This window comes from Triticum urartu, chromosome 7A, assembly GCF_056163025.1.
Source record: "Triticum urartu cultivar PI428250 chromosome 7A, HENAU_Tu73, whole genome shotgun sequence".
Taxonomy (NCBI): domain Eukaryota; kingdom Viridiplantae; phylum Streptophyta; class Magnoliopsida; order Poales; family Poaceae; genus Triticum; species Triticum urartu.
In genome coordinates, this window is record NC_141879.1 from 680,267,795 (window position 1) to 680,277,654 (window position 9,860).

A 9,860-nucleotide genomic window follows, 5' to 3' on the forward strand; every position below is an offset into this window, starting at 1 on the left:
TCTCAGCTTTGTCCCACAACGGCTGGGCTTTGAGGTAGCCACCCGACCCCGTGCGATGGTGATACTTCTTCTACGTAACATTGTTCTTGTTTGTGTCTGACATCTTCTTACTCCTGTCTGATGTCTTGTAGGCCACAAGTACGGGCCAGTGATCTCTTATCTTCTCAAATCGGTCGGTGAATTCTGGAGTCTTCCCTTTGTCGATATACGTTGATTTCAACTCATTCTTCCACCTCCTAAATAGATATGCTATCTTCTTAAGAGCACACGCCTTGACCAATGGCTCTATAACTGGCTTATCTGGATCCTCCTCTGGCGGTAGGGTGAAATTTTCCTTCAGCGAGGTCCAAAGATCATCTTTTTGTCTATCGTTGATCATGTCTTCAGTGACGGTCACCGGAGCCATCATCACGGTCTCCTTCTTCCACTGGCATTCGGTCATCGGAGCCATCATGATCATGTCCTTCCTCCTCCATTGTTCAATCATCGAAGCCTTCACCCTCTCCTTCCAGACTTCGGTAACGAGACCGTTGTCGGTGTCAAAACCGGCGGATCTTGGGTAGGGGGTCCCGAACTGTGCGTCTAAGGCGGATGGTAACAGGAGGCAGGGGACACAATGTTTTACCTAGGTTTGGGCCCTCTCGATGGAGGTAATACCCTACTTCCTGCTTGATTGATCTTGATGATATGAGTATTACAAGAGTTGATCTACCACGAGATCGTAGAGGTTAAACCCTGGAAGCTAGCCTATGATTATGGTCATTGTTGTCCTACGGACTAAACCCTCCGGTTTATATACACACCGGAGGGGCCTAGGGTTACACAGAGTCGGTTACAAGGAAGGAGATCTACATATCTGAATTGCCAAGCTTGCCTTCCACGCAAAGGAGAGTCCCACCCAGACACGGGACGAAGTCTTCAATCTTGTATCTTCATAGACCAACAGTCCGGCCAAAGGATATAGTCCGGCTGTCCGAGGACCCCCTAATACAGGACTCCCTCAATAGCCCCTGAACCAGGCTTCAATGACGATGAGTCCGGCGCGCAGATTGTCTCTGGCATTGCAAGGCGGGTTCCTTCTCCGAATTATCCATAGAAGATTTTGAACACAAGGATCGTGTCCGGCTCTGCAAAACAAATTCCACATACCACCGTAGAGAGTATAATATTTCAACAAATCTAATCTGCTGACAACTTTTCATAACGTGACATCACGCCATGGCCTGTTCATTATTCGAACCATTTTTCTCAACCAGCTACTGTACGTATTGCGAGGCGGTTTTCTTGGCACGTCTTGCCGAAGCAGAGAACGTGTCCCCTTATCACGGGATTCTCATCAATACGGGTGTGGGTAACCCAACCGCGCCTGCTGGTATGACTCCTTGATTTTAGGCAAGTTCCGAACAGCCACACGGAGGACGCTTGATATTCATCCTCTTTATAAAGGGGCCAAGGCCTGTCCTTTTCTTCTCGCGCTCGATCCTTCCCTTCCCCCACCTTGAGTTCCAACACCCAAGGCTCAGGCTAAGCGCTTCAAACATTCAAACATGTCCGGATCCAACCTTCAAGGCTGGTGGATGGCCTCTTCTGTCACAGAGGAGGACATCAAGAAGCTAAGAGAAGCCAGGTATCTCACCGCCGCAATCTCGCATAGGCTGCCCGCTCAAGGGCAGGTCATCCCCACTCCCAAACCCAACGAGAGTGTCGTATTTGTTTCCCACTTCTTCCAAGGGCTAGATTTCGTCTTGATCCCTTTGTTAGAGGGCTTATGTTCTATTACAGGCTCAATTTCCATGATCTAGGCCCAGATTCCATCCTTCACATCTCGTCGTCTATCGTTGTGTGTGAGGCCTTCCTCCGCATCACCCCACGCTTCGGCTTATGGCTCAAGACCTTCAATGTGAAGCCAAAGATGATCGATGGGTGATGACCCACAAGTATAGGGGATCTATCGTAGTCCTTTCGATAAGTAAGAGTGTCGAACCCAACGAGGAGCAGAAGGAAATGATAAGTGGTTTCCAGCAAGGTATTCTCTGCAAGTACTGAAATAAGTGGTAACCGATAGTTATGTGATAGGATAATTTGTAACGAGCAACAAGTAACAAAAGTAAATAAAGTGCAGCAAGGTAGCCTAATCCTTTTTGTAGCAAAGGACAAGCCTGGACAAACTCTTATATAGAGAAAAGCGCTCCCGAGGACACATGGGAATATCGTCAAGCTAGTTTTCATCATGATCATATGATTCGCGTTCGGTACTTTGATAATTTGGAATGTGGGTGGACTCGTGCTTGGGTACTATCCTTACTTGGACAAGCATCCCACTTATGATTAACCTCTATTGCAAGCATCCGCAACTACAACAAAAGTATTAAGGTAAACCTAAACATAGCATGAAACATATGGATCCAAATCAGCCCCTTACGAAGCAACACATAAACTAGGGTTTAAGCTTCTGTCACTCTAGCAACCCATCATCTACTTATTACTTCCCAATGCCTTCCTCTACGGCCAAATAATGGTGAAGTGTCATGTAGACGACATTCACATAACACCACTAACTACTGGGAAAAGGCATGCTAGTGGCGCACCAGTTTTGCCTACTAATGGCGCACTACTGGTGCGCCACTAGCATCACGCCATTAGAATTAAATTCTAATGGCGCACCACTGGTGCGCCATTAGTATACCAGATACTAATGGCGCACCTGTAGTGCGCCATTGGTATTCCTAGAGGTGCGCCATTACTATCTGATTTAGTAATGGCGCACCAGCTCACTTCACAGGCACTTGTTGATATATCTAGCATATCAATCCTATTAAACCTTGTTGATGTTTAGGACTTTGTTCATCTTCATGAGTGTGATGAAATTTTGAAAAAATATTTCAAACTTCCATTCATATTACGTATCATATTTTGAAAAAAAATCCTGAAATAAAATCGAAACTAATTTTTTCTTCTGTTACTAGTGGCGCACCTAGCATACGGTGCGCCACTAGTAAGTTTGAAATTTTTTGATTTTTTTGCCTCCGGATCTTAAAAGCCCCGTGACTTTTTTCTGTTAGGTTTTTGAGGATTTTGAAAATGTTTAACAGGGTTCCCCCATTAAATTCGGAAGTAACTTTTCGAGTAGATGATTTTTCATATATAAAACTTTTTAATCCGAGTTCGTATGCAAAAGTTATGCCCATTTTACAAATTTCAGAGAGATTTTGCAAATAAAGTCGAAATTCATATTTGTAAATTTTCCCAACAAGTAGACCACATATCACATGGGAAACTTATTTTCTTTTATTTTTTGACATTTCCATCATTTTATTTTATTTTTTTAAAACTGAAAAGGCGGTCCAGGGGGGTTCATTCGGTGGAATTTTTGGTCAAAGCTAGTAATGGCGCACTGTGGGTGTGGTGCACCATTAGTAGTTAAACTAGTAATGGCGCACCACACCCACGGTGCGCCATTACTAGTTTTGAAAAAAACAAAACAAATTCTGAATTTTTTTGAAAAAAACTTAGTAATGGCACACCAGTTTTAACTAGTAATGGCGCATTGTCCACTGGTGCGCCACTACTAGTTTTGAAAAAAAAATTGAAAAAAAAATTTGAAAAACATTTGCTAGTGGTGCACCGTGGACGTGGTGCGCCATTACTAGTTTAACTAGTAATGGCGCACCACACCCACGGTGCGCCATTACTAGTTCTGAAAAAAAAAACAAATTCTGAATTTTTTTGAAAACAACTTATTAATGGCGCACCAGTGGACAGTGCGCCGCGCACTGTCCACTGGTGCGCCATTACTAATTTTGAAAAAATAAATAAATAAAATTTGAAAAAAAATTCTAGTGGCGCACCGTGGACGTGGTGCGCCATTACTAGTTTAACTAGTAATGACGCACTATCCACTGGTGCGCCATTACTAGTTTTGAAAAAAAATGAAAAAAAATTGTTACTAATGGCGCACCGTGGATGTGGTGCGCCATTAGTATTTGGACACTAATGGCACACCAACACATGGTGCGCCATTAGTATATACTAATGGCGCACCACATGTCTGGTGCGCCATTAGTGCCCATATCATCTATAGCCCTTTTCCAAGTAGTGACTAGAGGAGAGACAACATACATCTAATCAAAATATCGAACGAATACCAAATTCACATGACTACTAATAGCAAGACTTCTCCCATGTCCTCAGGAACAAACGTAACTACTCACAAAGCATATTCATGTTCATAATCAGAGGGGTATTAATATGCATATAAGATCTGAACATATGATCTTCCACCAAATAAAACAACTAGCATCAACTACAAGGAGTAGTTAACACTACTAGCAACCCACAGGTACAAATCTCGGACATGGAGACAAGAATTGGATACAAGAGATAAACTAGGGTTTTGAGAGGAGATGGTGCTGGTGAAGATGTCGATGGAGATTGCCCTCTCCCTATGAGAGTAGCATTGGTGATGACGATGGCGATGATTTCCCCCTCCCGGAGGGAAGTTTCCCCGGCAGAACAGCTCCGCCAGAGCCCTATATTGGTTCCGCCAAGGTACCGCCTCGTGGCGGCGGAGTTTCATCCGAGAAGATGGCTTATGATTTTTTCCTATCGAAAGACATCATATAGCAGAAGATGGTCATCGAAGGACCACCAGGGGGCCCACGAGGTAGGGGTGATACGTCTCCAACGTATCTATAATTTTTGATTGCTCCATGCTATATTATCTACTGTTTGGACTATATTGGGCTTTATTTTCCACTTTTATATTATTTTTGGGACTAACCTATTAACGGGAGGCCCAGCCCAGAATTGTTGTTTTTTTGCCTATTTCTGTGTTTCAGATAAACGGAATAAAAAACGGAGTCCAAACGGAATAAAATCTTCGGGAACGTAATTTTCTCACCGAACGTGATCCAGGAGACTTGGACCCTGCTCCAAGGAACAAAAGATGCGGTCACGAGGCTGGGGGCGCCCCCCCTAGGGCGCGCCCCCTTCCTCGTGGGCCCCTCGTTGCTCCTCCAGCATACTTCTTCCTCCTATATATACCCACGTACCCCCAAACTATAAGAACAGAAGCCAAAAACCTAATTCCACCGCTGCAACTTTCTGTATCCACGAGATCCCATCTCGGGGCTTATTCCCGAGCTCCCCCGGAAGAGGGCCGTCATCACGGGAGGGCTTCTACATCATCATAGCCTCTTCGATGAAGTGTGAGTAGTTTACCTCAGACCTTCGGGTCCATAGTTAGTAGCCAGATGGCTTCTTCTCTCTCTTTGAATCTCAATACAAAGTTCTCCCCCTCTCTCGTGTAGATCTATTCGATGTAATCTTCTTTTTGCGGTGTGTTTGTTGAGACCGATGAATTGTGGGTTTATGATCAAGTCTATCTATGAATAATATTTGAATCTTCTCTGAATTCTTTTATGTATGATTGGTTATCTTTGCAAGTCTATTCGAATTATCCGTTTGGTTTGGCCAACTAGATTGGTAGTTCTTGCCATGGGAGAAGTGCTTAGCTTTGGGTTCGATCTTGCGGTGTCCTTACCAAGTGACAGAAGGGGCAGCAAGGCACATATTGTATCGTTACCATCGAGGATAACAAGATGGGGTTTATTTCACATTGCATGAATTTACCTCTCTACATCATGTCATCTTGCTTAAGGTGTTACTCTGTTTTTAACTTAATACTCTAGATGCATGCTGGATAGCGGTCGATGAGTGGAGTAATAGTAGTAGATGCAGAATCGTTTCGTTCTACTTGTCACGGACATGATGCCTATATACATGATCATGCCTAGATATTCTCATAACTATGCTCAATTCTGTTAATTGCTCAACAGTAATTTGTTCACCCACCCTAGAATACTTATGCTCTTGATAGAAGCCACTAGAGAAACCTATGGCCCCCGGGTCTATTCTCATCATATCAATCTCCATTATTTTAATCTTGCTTTGCTTTTTTACTTTGGTTTTACTTTTTACTTTGCATCATTATACCAAAAATATCAAAAATATTATATCTATCAGATCTCACTCTCGTAAGTGACCGTGAAGGGCTTGACAACCCCTAATCGCGTTGGTTGCGAGTAGCTATCGCTTTGTGCAGGTACGAGGGACTTGAGCATGGGCTCCTACTGGATTGATACCTTGGTTCTCAAAAACTGAGGGAAATACTTACGCTACTCTGCTGCATCATCCCTTCCTCTTCGGGGAAAACCAACGCAAGCTCAAGACGTAGCAAGAAGGATTTCTGGCGCCGTTGCCGGGGAGTCTACGCAAAAAGTCAACATACCAAGTAGCCATCACAATCCCTATCTCCCGCATTACATTATTTGCCATTTTCCTCTCGTTTTCCTCTCCCCCCAATTCACCCTTGCCGTTTTATTCGCCCTCTCTCTCTATCCCCCCTCTCTGTTTGCCTCTTTTTTCCCGTTTGCTTTTTGTTTGCCCGTGTGTTAGATTGCTTGTTTGTCGCGATGGCTCAAGATAATACTAATTTGTGTGACTTCACCAATACCAATAATAATGATTTCCTTAGCACTCCGATTGCTCCTCTTACTGATGCTGAATCTTGTGAAATTAATACTGCTTTGTTGAATCTTGTTATGAAAGATCAATTAGCCGGCCTTCCTAGTGAAGACGCCACTACTCATCTGAATAGCATCGTTGATTTATTTGATATGCAAAAGAAAAAAAATGTCAATAATGATGCCGTTAAATTGAAGCTATTTCCTTTTTCACTTAGAGATCGTGCTAAAGCTTGGTTTTCATCTTTGCCTAAGAATAGTATTGATTCATGGAACAAGTGCAAAGATGCTTTTATCTCTAAGTATTTTCCTCCCGTTAAGATCATCTCTCTTAGAAACGATATTATGAACTTTAAACAACTTGATCATGAACATGTTGCACAAGCTTGGGAGAGAATGAAATTAATGATACGTAATTGCCCTACTCATGGTTTGAATTTGTGGATGATCATACAAAATTTTTATGCCGGAAAGAATTTTCCTTCTAGAAATCTTTTAGATTCGGCCGCGGGAGGCACTTTTATGGAAATCACTTTAGGAGATGCTACTAAACTCCTAGATAATATTATGGTTAATTATTCTCAATGGCATACTGAAAGATCTTCTAATAAAAAAATGCATGCGATAGAAGAAATTATTTGCTACTAAGAGTGTTTCTTCTGATCCTAATGATATGCCATTGTCTACTTTGATTGAGAATAACAATGAATCTATGGATGTGAATTTTGTTGGTAGGAATAATTTTGGTAACAACGCTTATAGAGGGAATTTTAATCCTAGGCCATATCTATCTATCTATCTATCTATCTATATCTATCTATCTATCTATACCTATACTAATTACAGACTCCCTAGAAATTATCATGTTAATCAGAAATTGCGAAATCTAGAAATTACCATGTTAATTAGAAATTATGAACCCTTTATCTGGTGGGGCCGAATTATTATGGTGTAGATTAACCCATCTAAAATAGAAAGAAGAAAAAAATGAACCAGCATATGTCAATTAAAAGATGATTGGAAAGGCTCATAGTGCTTTCACGTGCAGTTATTTTTTTGAAAGGCTTTCACGTGAAGTTGGGAAAAGAGCAGCCAAAAGAAAAAAACTAGAAACCAAAAGTTATACCATTAGCTTTTCTTCAATTACAGACTCCCTAGAAATTACCATGTTAATCCGAAATTACGAGTCGTTTATCTAATGGGGCCGAATTATTACGGTGTAGATTAACCCATCTAAAATAGAAACAAGAAAAAAAAATGAACCAGCATATGCCAATTAAAAGGTGATTGGAAAGGCTCATAGTGCTTTCACGTGCAGTTATTTTTTTGAAAGGCTTTTACGTGAAGTTGGGAAAAGACCAGCCAAAAGAAAAAAAATAGAAACCAAAAGTTATACGATTAGCTTTTCTTCTTTTAAAAGAAGCCAAATGAGTTTAATCTCTATCTAATATCGCATCACGGTTATTGATTACAGTTAAGATAAAAATATAAAAATGTTTGAAAAGGCACCTATGCTTTCACGTACGGGAGGAGGAATAGGCACAGGAAAAAAAGTGGCTTCTTGGTATAGAAGGAATATACAAATCCAATCTCGCTAACAGAAAGAAAAAATGAATCCAGTTGCCTGGTGGCCAGGGGCTCCTCTCCTTCCTCAAGCCTCTCCCGTTCATGGTGACTTCTTATGATCTGACGAGCCTCGCGTGTTATTCTCTCCTTCCGTGTGCCCCTAATCTCGCTGTTTCTCTTTCTTCCCAATAGCAACCAGGCGAGCTACATGTTTGTACGATTTAAATGCTGACATGAAGATAATCAGTAGGCGTCGGTCACCCCATACTATGCTTCAGATCGGTTCCTCACCTAAACACTATCATCATTATGGGAAAACACTGATGTGATCTCCTTTCTGGGAAAAGAGAAAAAGTCAACCACGCACGGCAAGTAAAATCCACCGGGTAATGCCGATCTCTAATCAAGGTTCGTGGATTTCTTAAACTTTGCTATCGTTTCGAGAATTTACTCATATATTCATCTAATTTCAAATTCTATGTAATATAAATTTAATATTTTGAAAGATCTTTTTTGGCAGATTCTAGATCGCCATCTCTCTGGAGCATGTATTGCATGGCCTAGCAGCAACAGCTCATCGTCATCTCTCATATCTCAACCGTGGAAGCATGTATGGATGTGTGGCAGCGGCATGCGGGACGCAGGTTTTGAAACAGTCGCCATCACATGTTCAAGTGATCGATGCGTGTCTCAAGCCCCCCAACTACCATCAGAATCTCTATAACAAGCATAACAACGTGGTTAGGTCTCACGAAATCAGGTGATCTGAAAATAACTGCTTGTATCAGTGGAAGGCATGTGACATCTTGCCAAGATAAACTGTCAACTACCGAGCAAAGGAAGCTTTCTAGGAATTCATAGGGTGGCCAGTGGACTGCTACCTTAATTTTTTTCCTCTCGAGTTCTAATGTACGTATGCATTCTCTATTCTTAGAGATACATTGTTCTCAACTTGCAAGCTGAATGCGCTTTGAAATTGACTGAAAATACTTTGAAATAGAATTCTATTTGCTAAAAAATTGCTAAATTTCTTCAGTAGTTTTAGTTTTTTCTACATCGGTACTAGAATACCATCATTGCTTTAGTTATGTTCTTTGTAAGTTTACCAGTGGTTTAGATGATAATTGAGAACAGTCTCAATGGTAGAAATTGAATCACCATTTGTACTACTTAGGATACAAGATTTTGAACATAACAATTTATTTTCCTTTCAGTATAGGCTGCTCGCCCATAAAAGTTTCTTTGATTCAGTTAATTATTTCTCTGCTGCTACACTTATATATTAGGCTTCAGATTTTCTAGATTTCTGCAGGTTATCGGACAAGTTATTTAACCCATTCATCTAATTACAACTTCGCAAGTTTACAAAAAACAATGTCGAGACAAATTGTTGAGTGCCGAGCAAAGGGAGTTTTGAAGCATATTCATATGGTGGCCACTGGAGTTCAAATGTATGTGTCCATTGCCTATTATATTATTGTTACTGTGTTCCAAGGTTACAAACTGAATGTGCTTTCAAATTGAAAACCCAATGCGACTTGAAAAACTTCTAAATAGACTTTTATTTGCTAAATTTTTATTAGTTTTAGTTTTTTTTTCAGCAACTATGGAATGCCACCATGTTTTAGTTGTGTTCTTTGTACATTTACCAGTGGTTCAGATGATAGTTCAGAACAATCTCAATGGTAGAGATTGAATCACTATTTGCACAATTTAGGACACAGGATTTTGAACATAGTTTTAGTTCTTTGATCCAGTTAATTATTTCTC